Source organism: Cupressus sempervirens, chromosome 7 (assembly GCF_028749045.1).
Source record: "Cupressus sempervirens isolate cs-2001-9-10 chromosome 7, ASM2874904v1, whole genome shotgun sequence".
In the NCBI taxonomy this organism is placed as follows: Eukaryota; Viridiplantae; Streptophyta; class Pinopsida; order Cupressales; family Cupressaceae; genus Cupressus; species Cupressus sempervirens.
The window spans coordinates 580639975-580649473 of NC_143124.1; the positions used below are offsets into that span (position 1 = coordinate 580639975).

The 9499-nt window shown below is 29.3% G+C and overlaps 1 pseudogene; it reads left to right on the top strand.

Moving 5' to 3' along the window:
* Positions 1-5774: 5774 nt before the first annotated feature.
* On the top strand, positions 5775-6304 carry LOC149548089 (large ribosomal subunit protein uL22z pseudogene; annotated as a pseudogene).
* Positions 6305-9499: the final 3195 nt, after the last annotated feature.

Here is a 9499-nt window from a genome sequence, read left to right on the forward strand (position 1 = left end):
CACCTAACAGTGTGTTTTGTAACCTTTAACAGGGTTAACTCCTAATAGGGCTCACTTCAAAAGAGTGAAAATCAACAACTAGTTGCAATTGGTGGTTTTTCCCAAATTGGGTTTCCATGTAAAATCTTGGTGTTAAATGTGTTCATGCTATTTCTTTTATATGTTTGCAACTAAGTTAAAGTAATAAGTAATCTCAGATAACATCTTAATATTTTCATGTTAAGTATTTGCTGAGCATTCTCAATATTTATCAAGTTACAACATTTCTTGTGTGTTTACCGAGCATCAACAGAGTTTAGTTTTTCAGATTTTTATTTTGTATTGACATCTAAGGGATATGGGATTTATTTTAGTGGTAACTAATTCACCTCTCCCCTCTCAGTTACTTCTCGTATGTTTTCAACAATTGGTATCAGAGCATTTGGTGCTTGCAGAGAAGGTTTTAAGGACCTAAGCTAAAGATCAAGATGTCTTATAGAAGAGAGATTCCCAGGTTGAACAGTGACAACTTTGCAACATGACAATGACTTATGAGGTTATATATAGAAACTATCAGTGATTCAGGTTGTAAATATCTTGATGCTTAATACAAGACTCCTACTAGAACATTATTAGTTGAAGATATTGCTGAAAGAAAAATCATAACATCATGATGATTAATATTGCATCTACTCTTAGTAATGTTGAATTTGATGAAGTAAAAGACTAAAAATTAGCTCATGTAATGTGGATCAAATTGAAAGACATTTATGGAGGAGATGCCAATGTAAGAAGAGCTAAAGCATAAAGTCTCAGAGGACAATTTGATCAGATGAAAATGAGAGAAGATGAAAACATTGCAAAATATGTGGAAAGAATCAAAGCAAGTGTGAGCGTAATCAAAGCATCTGGAGGAGACATTGATGACAAAATAGTTGTAAGCAAGGTACTCATAACCCCTCTTCCTATATATGCAATTAGAGTGCCTGCTATTCAAGAAATGAGATGTGATTCAAATAGAAAAATAACTTTGGATGCTCTAGTTGGAAGATTAACAGCTTTTGTGTTGGATAACTATGATAACTATGTTCCTAGTTCCAAAGGTATTGAGTCTGCATTTGAAGCCAAACTCTCACTCAAGAAAAAGAGCAAGATATCAAAGACCAATAAATCAGGAAGTGAAGAAGAAGAAGAAGTGAGTTCAAACAATGATCTTAAGTTTTTGAAGCCCTACTTGCAAGAAAATATTCCAAAGGTAGAGGAAAGTACAAAAGGTAAGATTCCTCTAATCTATTTTTCTTGTGAAGAAGTTGGTCACATTGCTATTAGGTTCCAAAACAAAGAAAACAAGGATGAAAAGAAAAGTAAAAAAGTACAAAGGCAAGAAGGAATTCAAGAACTACAAGGACAAAGGTAGTAAATCTTGTTTTATGGCTAAAGATTCTGATAACAGTGAAGATGAAATGGTATTGCTGTAAAAGATGAATATGATGATGAAGGAAATAAGATGACACTTATCTCTCATGTTAGCAAAAATGATACATGGATTATTGATAGTGGCTACTTAGATCATATGATTGGAGATAAAACAAAGTTTGAGCACATGGAATATTATGATGGTGGTAGTGTGAGCACTAGTAGAATTTTGACAAATAAATGACTAAATGATTAAAACAATTAGTCACAAGACTAAATATTTTAGTAACATGACTAAAAGTGATCAAATTTTAGTATTGTTTTACAATTTATAAGCATAAGTGACTAAATAAATGACTAATTTGGTCATCAAGTAAAATCACAAGGATAGATAAAGATAAGTGACTAATAAATGATCAAATAAATGACTGAATTATTGATGACTTTTTTATCATATTAATGTATTTTTAAAAAAATTTATATTTATTACTCACTAATTGAGTTTTTATTCTATCAATACATCATTATTAATTAACATCCTCGAACACCCTCTAAACTAATATTGAATTAGTACTAAAATCAACATCACCCCAATATATACTCATACTCCTCAAAATCTATTTATGAACACTTGAAGAAAATAAAAACCCTCTATGCACTCAAAGAAAACTCCAAATCTATCTTTGCATGTCAAAAAAAAAAAATTATCAAATATATATTTAATAATCTCAACATAATATGATTGTAATTATGCACATTAATATCTTTTAATAACCATCTTAAAATATAACATTATTTTATTATTATTATTACATTTAATAGATGTTAGTATTTAGTAAATATAGAAAACCACTATTTGATATATATTAAACCTTGAAAGAAAATGATTTAATAATAAAAATCATAAATATTTATGATTTAAATTATATTTATTAATAACATAAATATTTTTTAATAAACATAATTTAATTTACAAACTATGTTCATATAACAAATACAACTCATGGAAATTTAGTTCAAAAAATGGATCCAAATTTTTAGGGGAGATGATGCAGTTAATCTTTAACTATATTTAGTTTAGATGATGGATACTAATATTTGTAGATTCATTAGTTAAATTCAAAGTAATCTAACACTAAGTTTTAGGCAGTATGTTGAACAAATAGACCAATGCTTGATTAAGAGATTTCTCACCTTGCACATAAATCTTGTCATCAAATACCAAGGAAAAAGTCACCATACAAGAAGTGCTCAACACAAGGGAAAAATGCATCTATAAAGAAGCTCTCAATAGAGGGAAACAACTCAATCTTACCATTGACGAAAGACTTTCATGATTTTAAAACCCAATTGTAAAGGTTAGGAAGTAAAGCCCATAGCCCAAAAGTTATTGAATCTATAGAAAACACCTTGTTTGAGATAGCAATTTTTATTTTCGATCATGCCTTATCCATGAAGCGATACAAGGAAAAATTGTGAATAAAAGAAATGTCATATTTTGTGGCATAACAATGGGTGGGCAAGAACCCAAGAGCTAAATGTGGCGACAATAGTTTTGATTCTATTTACTTTTTACGAGATTTCTTACAAGACATACACATTAACCATTGGCAAGTTTGTATAAAAACTTCATAAATTGATTAGCTTAGTAATATTTGTTAATAAAATATGATTTCCATGTTTTGTCAACATGTCAAATGCATCATAGAGTAATAGTGGTATTCACTAATAAAATATGATTTAAACAATCCAGATACATTTTGAAGGCCATCTTGCAAAGACTTTCATTTCAGAAGGTCAAGTAGTTATTTCTCGAAACAATTAGATTCAAGTTACATGGATTTTAGGAATATTATTGTATTTTATGGTGTACCTTAATACAACTTGGCACAATCCTTTTCTAATGTCATTACTCATTATATTGATATGTTTAAACAAAGAATTGAAATAGTTGGATAGTTTAACTAGATTTTTATGAAAATTCAAATAGAGAAAATGGAAAGTACTATATTACTTGCCATATATGATAAACAATTATTCTGTTGGTCACCTACCTATTTAAACATGACAACATCTATGAGCTGACTAAATTCTTTGATTAAATCAATTTTCATAATTTAATAATTAATTTAAAAATTATTATATAATTGTTTTTAATTTTTAATTTAATAAACAAAATATAATAAAGATGATATGGTCGGCTAGTTAGCCATGGGCTTTAAACATGGATCAATTAGTGTGAAAGTAGAAACTATTGATTAAAATACCTCATTGATCTTTGAAAATATTAAATGACTTTTAACTATAGATTCTTAAATTGTCCTTGAAAATTAATTTGTACTAGTATTTGTGTTTTACATATAAATTTTTTATTCATTAATCTAAATAAAAAAAAATATTATATTCATTTATATTTTGGAAACTCATTTCATCATTTTCTTATATCAATCATGCCCTAAGAAGATTAATTCATCGCAAATCTAACTTTTAATATTAAAAAAAAATTATAAATTTTGATGAGCTTCATCTATATTTTTTTCCCATAAGAAAATTGAGAACACATTTCATATAATTATGTCTATATTTATAATGTTGAAATATAGTCATTTTAACATTGAATTATATTATAGAATTATCAAACACTCACATATAAGACATTCGATAGAGATAAAATTTTACTTTCATAATATGTATTGAGTTAATAATGAATTTTTATTTTTATTTTTAAGATAATATATATATTTTAATAACCTTATTATTTTCTAATATTAAGAATATAGAAAAGAATATTAGATATTTTAAATTTATATATCTCACAAATTTTATATTTTTATTATTATTTACAAATATAGATAAATTTCTTTAACTAAACTTCATGGAGCCAAACTAGCATCAAAACCAACATAGGGTCAAAAAGTGAAGGCGAAAAGCCCTAACATGCTCATGAGCGAGATCAATAGGTTTTAATAAAAAGACATGAATTCATGATAGAAGCAAAATGGAAGAACAATTGTAATGATAAAATGGTAGCAGAATTCTAAGTGCAAATAATGGCAGTTAGGAAGTGAATGACAAGTTCTTTAATAAAAAGAGTAATTTTTTTTTGAAAGATTGGGGCAAAAATGGGGGTTTTTAGAAGCGTAAAGAACTCAATTTTTTAAAGGAAAAAAGCCTTTTTACAAGCGTGAACAATAGATTCGCTAGTAGGAGCAGATTTTAGAAAGAAATAAAGAGTTCTAGGGATCACTACTACCAATATTATAGCACAAATATATTGTTTCTTTAATTAAAAGACAAGATTTGTGTGGAGATAATCGACTAATTTGTAGAAGGAAACAATATCAATTGCCTCTTATTTGGGAAAGGGTTTTGGATGCATTTATGGCTATGCAATCCAGCATAGGTCATTTTGGATCATTCTTCTCCCGACTACATGTGTATTGGACTTGTGGCTTATGGGATCCAATGGCTCATTATTATAGAGAGATCAAAATCGAACTAGTGACAGGTATAGTGGCAAATTTCTCCATTGTTTTCCTCTATTTCATAATTTCATGGGTAAATCTTATATGCAATTATGAGTCTTCTCAAGTTTGTAGCATGTCATTTTTTTCTCAATTTGATTCTTCTAGTAAGCATAGATTATAAGCAGCCTTGTTCTTTTTATTAATATATTTGTAATTCCTCCTTTCTTAGATAATTAGTACATGATGTTTTGGAATAACATTTTTTAGTTCTCATTTAGCTTCTTGTGTTATTTTGTCATAATGTACTTTTCTAGAATCTGGTATATAGTAAAAAAAGTAAATTCTTCTGGAAACTTGTATTACCTTCACCTTAATATTCATGTATGGATTTTGACATATTTTGTAAGTTGAGTCCCATTTTTTATTATTTTGAAGTTTATTTTTGTTTTAGGGTATCTAGCCCATGTTTGTTTGGTCAAAGGGAGAGATAATAGAGGCTATAGAGTCAAAAATCACTTCAGAATATGTTGGCACACTCAACTCTTATTTTGAAGTATATTAGATTTTGAAGATATAACTAAAAAGAGTAAAGTGTGCCAACAGATTCTGAGGTTACCCTTTATACTAGATTTTGAAGATGTAACTAAAAACTGAATGGTACAAGATAAAATCATTATAATAGATATCAGGCAAAATAGAATCACACAGTTCTTAAATATTTTAAGGTTATAGCATATTCAGGTAGTCCTAGGAGTTGTAGACAACTGTAGCTAGAAGAATAATACTAATCATTTTTCTAAAATAGGAGTGCTAGGTAATTAGTATATAACATAATTTCACTTTGAACAAACTAAATTATGTAGTGAGGGAGGGAGAGAGTTATGTAGTGTCATGTGGTTGATCTCAGTAGCTATGGTGAAATAATTGAGAGACCCTGAGAATTATACAAAATATTGAAAGGCTAGGCAATCCGACCTATGAGTTCATTTCAAGAACACAAGTGAAACTACATAGGCCATTAAGAATCTTCATTTAGGAAACGTGAAGAGGTAACTTGAGGATGTTTTTTCTCACAAGCAAGCAATACACTTTCACCATTTTTTTAAGGGTGTTGGTAAGCAAAGTCATGCAACTCAAATGGTAAGGGTCATTAGCCTGTTAAATCTATTGAATTCTTGCTAGGTCTACTGAAACATATAGAGAGTAATAGTAAGGTGAAGGATCTTGATGCTGACACACTTTACATTACATGCATTCAAGTAAACGAGGCTCCAAAGCAACAAAGGTGAACAAATAGCGTTCATGGGAGAGTTGATCCTTATATGTCATTAATCCATGTCACATTGAGCTGATATATTTGAGAAAGAGGCACCTGTTAAAAAGAGCCTAAGACACAAATTGATGCAAGGAAATCAAATAAATCTCAACAACTTCAAAGTTGAATGTCATCATGAGTTGCCCAAGGAGATTGAACCTTGGCATAGGCAGGACAAATATTGTGAGGAAACTATGTTTGGCTGTATTCATTTGCATGGTTTGTAATTGTGGGCCAGAACTCTCATTAAAACTTTACTTAGGGTCTGTTATTGTAGTTTTTTATTTGAATTATACCAATTGTTGTGACAATGCTAGTCAGCTCATTATGGATATAGGGGAATCATGTGTTCTGATGTTTAAAATGGTATAAAGCATTTGATGGTTTATGTGATCCTCCAAGTAAGAAAATTACAAGTTATTTAATGAAAAAATTGAGGACTTCTCTGCAAGGTTGTTTGTAGAATGAAGTTTTAGGTTCAATTGATACAAATCGACTGTATGGAATATTATCAACATATTGACTTGTGCTGAAGGATTAACTGTTATATTTTTTTTTGGAATTTCAGTTTATGTGCAAGTGTAAATTTTATTTCAAAAAAACCATTCAATTAGATACGTGGATGTGGATCTATAGACACCCACTCCAAAATATTTCAGTAGAAAGGCTAATGCATGTGAAAATTTAAGATAATAGAGTGGAGAATCAGGCTTACTAACAATAGACAAGTTTGGGATGGTCTACAGTTTGAGTGAATGAATATCAGCATTAGATCTAGAAGAAGCTAGCCAACTATTAGATCAAAGAGAAGTGATGTTAACTAGATATGTTCTAATAAATTTAAGGAGAGGTTGCATTTGGCACCAACATAATTCAAGCAACAATGCTAAGAAGTATTGGGAATCTAATTATTGTGTGCACTAATGATATATATTGTATGTGAGACTTTGTAAAAACAACTCTAAGATCAAACAATGCACTAGAGTACTAGGCCATATGAGGTAGCCACACAAATTTATACTAGCATAAAGGTTTTTACCTTAGTAAATAGATAAGAGAAATTGGTGCAGGAACACCTTCAACATTGAATTTTATTGTCATCCTTATGTATTAACTTGAATATATTCTATTTGCATCGAATGTAAAAGTCCAAAGGTAATGTGTTTAAAATTCATGATCTTTAAAACTTATTACTTTTTCAATATTTGCCCAAATGGATTTTTGAGAATCTTGTATTATGAGAAGTTGAAGAGTCATTATAATTGAAAGATTGTAACTGCCCAAGTAATTATATAAGGGGTACAATTTTTTTAAAGGAACATTAGTCCATGGGAGTGAAATAAAAGATGTAATTCATAGGGAACCACTAGCTGTCCACAAAAAAGATGTTTTGTATTGTCAGTTTCAATACTAATTCAAATATTTCTAATATTTTAGAATCTGTTGTATATGATACTTAGGTTCAATATGCATATTTGGGTGTCTAAAATGCTTATTTAATTTAAAGGTTTCATTCATGATTTATTATCATAGTTGTAGAGTTGTTTCATGACTCTGTTCTAGATATGATAATTTTTGATGTTTATAGTGGATTTGGAAGATTCCAAGAATTGGCTCAAGTAGAAATATGAGAGCAGATTCAGTTTTATAAATTTTGATTTATGATGAGAAAGAATTGGTTCCTTATTCCCATTATATTGAACACAAATTTCATCATAGATTAATATGGTTTATGGCATAGGATATTTTGAAAATGGAATAATCTCTTTGATGAGAAAATTTGTCTTGATTTTAATTATTTTCAAGATCCCTATTGTGGGATATTAAATTTGAGGTGGAAGGCTGATTTGGACATGACAATAAAATCCATGTTTTAGAGCATGCAAACCATTTCACCATTGGTTAGTCTCACAAAAATTTGCAACTTAAAATATAGGCTCAAAATAGTATCAGTTTGGTTTAAAACCATAGTGCAGATTTATGTTTGAAATTTCTGATTTTTGGTAAAGAATTTGGTAACTGAATCAAGCAAAATTTTGACTTTTTAGAGGGCTGAAAAGTGCCAAGTTGAAAATGGTTAGATCAATTTCATTAATCAATTCCTTTTATGTTGGAATCACCATTTAATAATTTGGGGCTGAATCAATACACACTTCCAAATGCAATAATGGTTTGGCATACAAGAATCGATTAATTTTAAGATTATTGTTATTTTGTTCCTTACCTTGATAGTCATCTCAAGAATGGATATTGAGTTGCAAGTTTAAATGTTTGGGATTGTTTTATTCAGTTATGGTGTAGCTTGCTGATTCTTACAAATATATTGCCTTGGGTGGATCCTAATTGAATGTTGAAACACCGATTCATGGCACAATACATCAGTCTTTATTGAGTGGAATATATCAAGAATGATTCATGGTATAAATGATACTAGTTATATTAGAACTATTATGGTATTGGAAGCATGAATGAGTTGATTGTGGTATTTCAGTAACAGTTGTTTCCATTAAATAAAAGTATGGAATAGATGTGGAGTTGCAGATTCTGATTTTAGGGATAATCGTTTCTCTGATTGAATTTCAAATTTGATTGAAGTTAAATGTCGATGATTTCTCAAAGGAAGAACATATTATTTTTAAGATGTTGACTCCATTTTGTCACTATTATGACAATAATTTGCAGATTGGTTATGCTTCTTTTAGAAGTTCAACGATCCTCTGCATCTAAAATGAATTGAACTTAAAATGATTTTTGAAGTTCACTTTAATGTATCTAATGTACACATAGATCGCTAATCATATAAAGGGAAATTTAAATTTTCATGCAGTAAAGATTCATTGTTGAGCTTACTAAGAGTTCTGGGTAGCTTGGCAATCATAGCAAATTGATAAAAAAAGATATTGCTAGCCAGCTAATTAATGAACTCTTTGTTTTTGACAAAATGAAAGAAAGAATAAGAAATGTTAGGACTGAGATAATTCAGGTGTGGAAGAAAACTAAAGCATTTAAGGCAATAAATATCACACGTTAATCATTAAGTTAAATTTGTTTTTACACAAAAATCTTAGGAATAGTTTAAATATTTTTGAGGAGATATTAGAATAGTAGGGGCTTGGATACACTTTTTATTCTAGTCTTCCCATTATTATTTCTTTATTTACCATCTACTCCAGTTAGCCTATACTACTTTACTATACCTTAAATACTCTAGTGTAGGTCTAGGTAGAGACGTAAGACATGCCTTGTAAAATATCTCCCTTTGGAGGGAAAGACATGGCTCTATACTTTTTATCATAAAAAATTATGATAGCTAATATCTAGA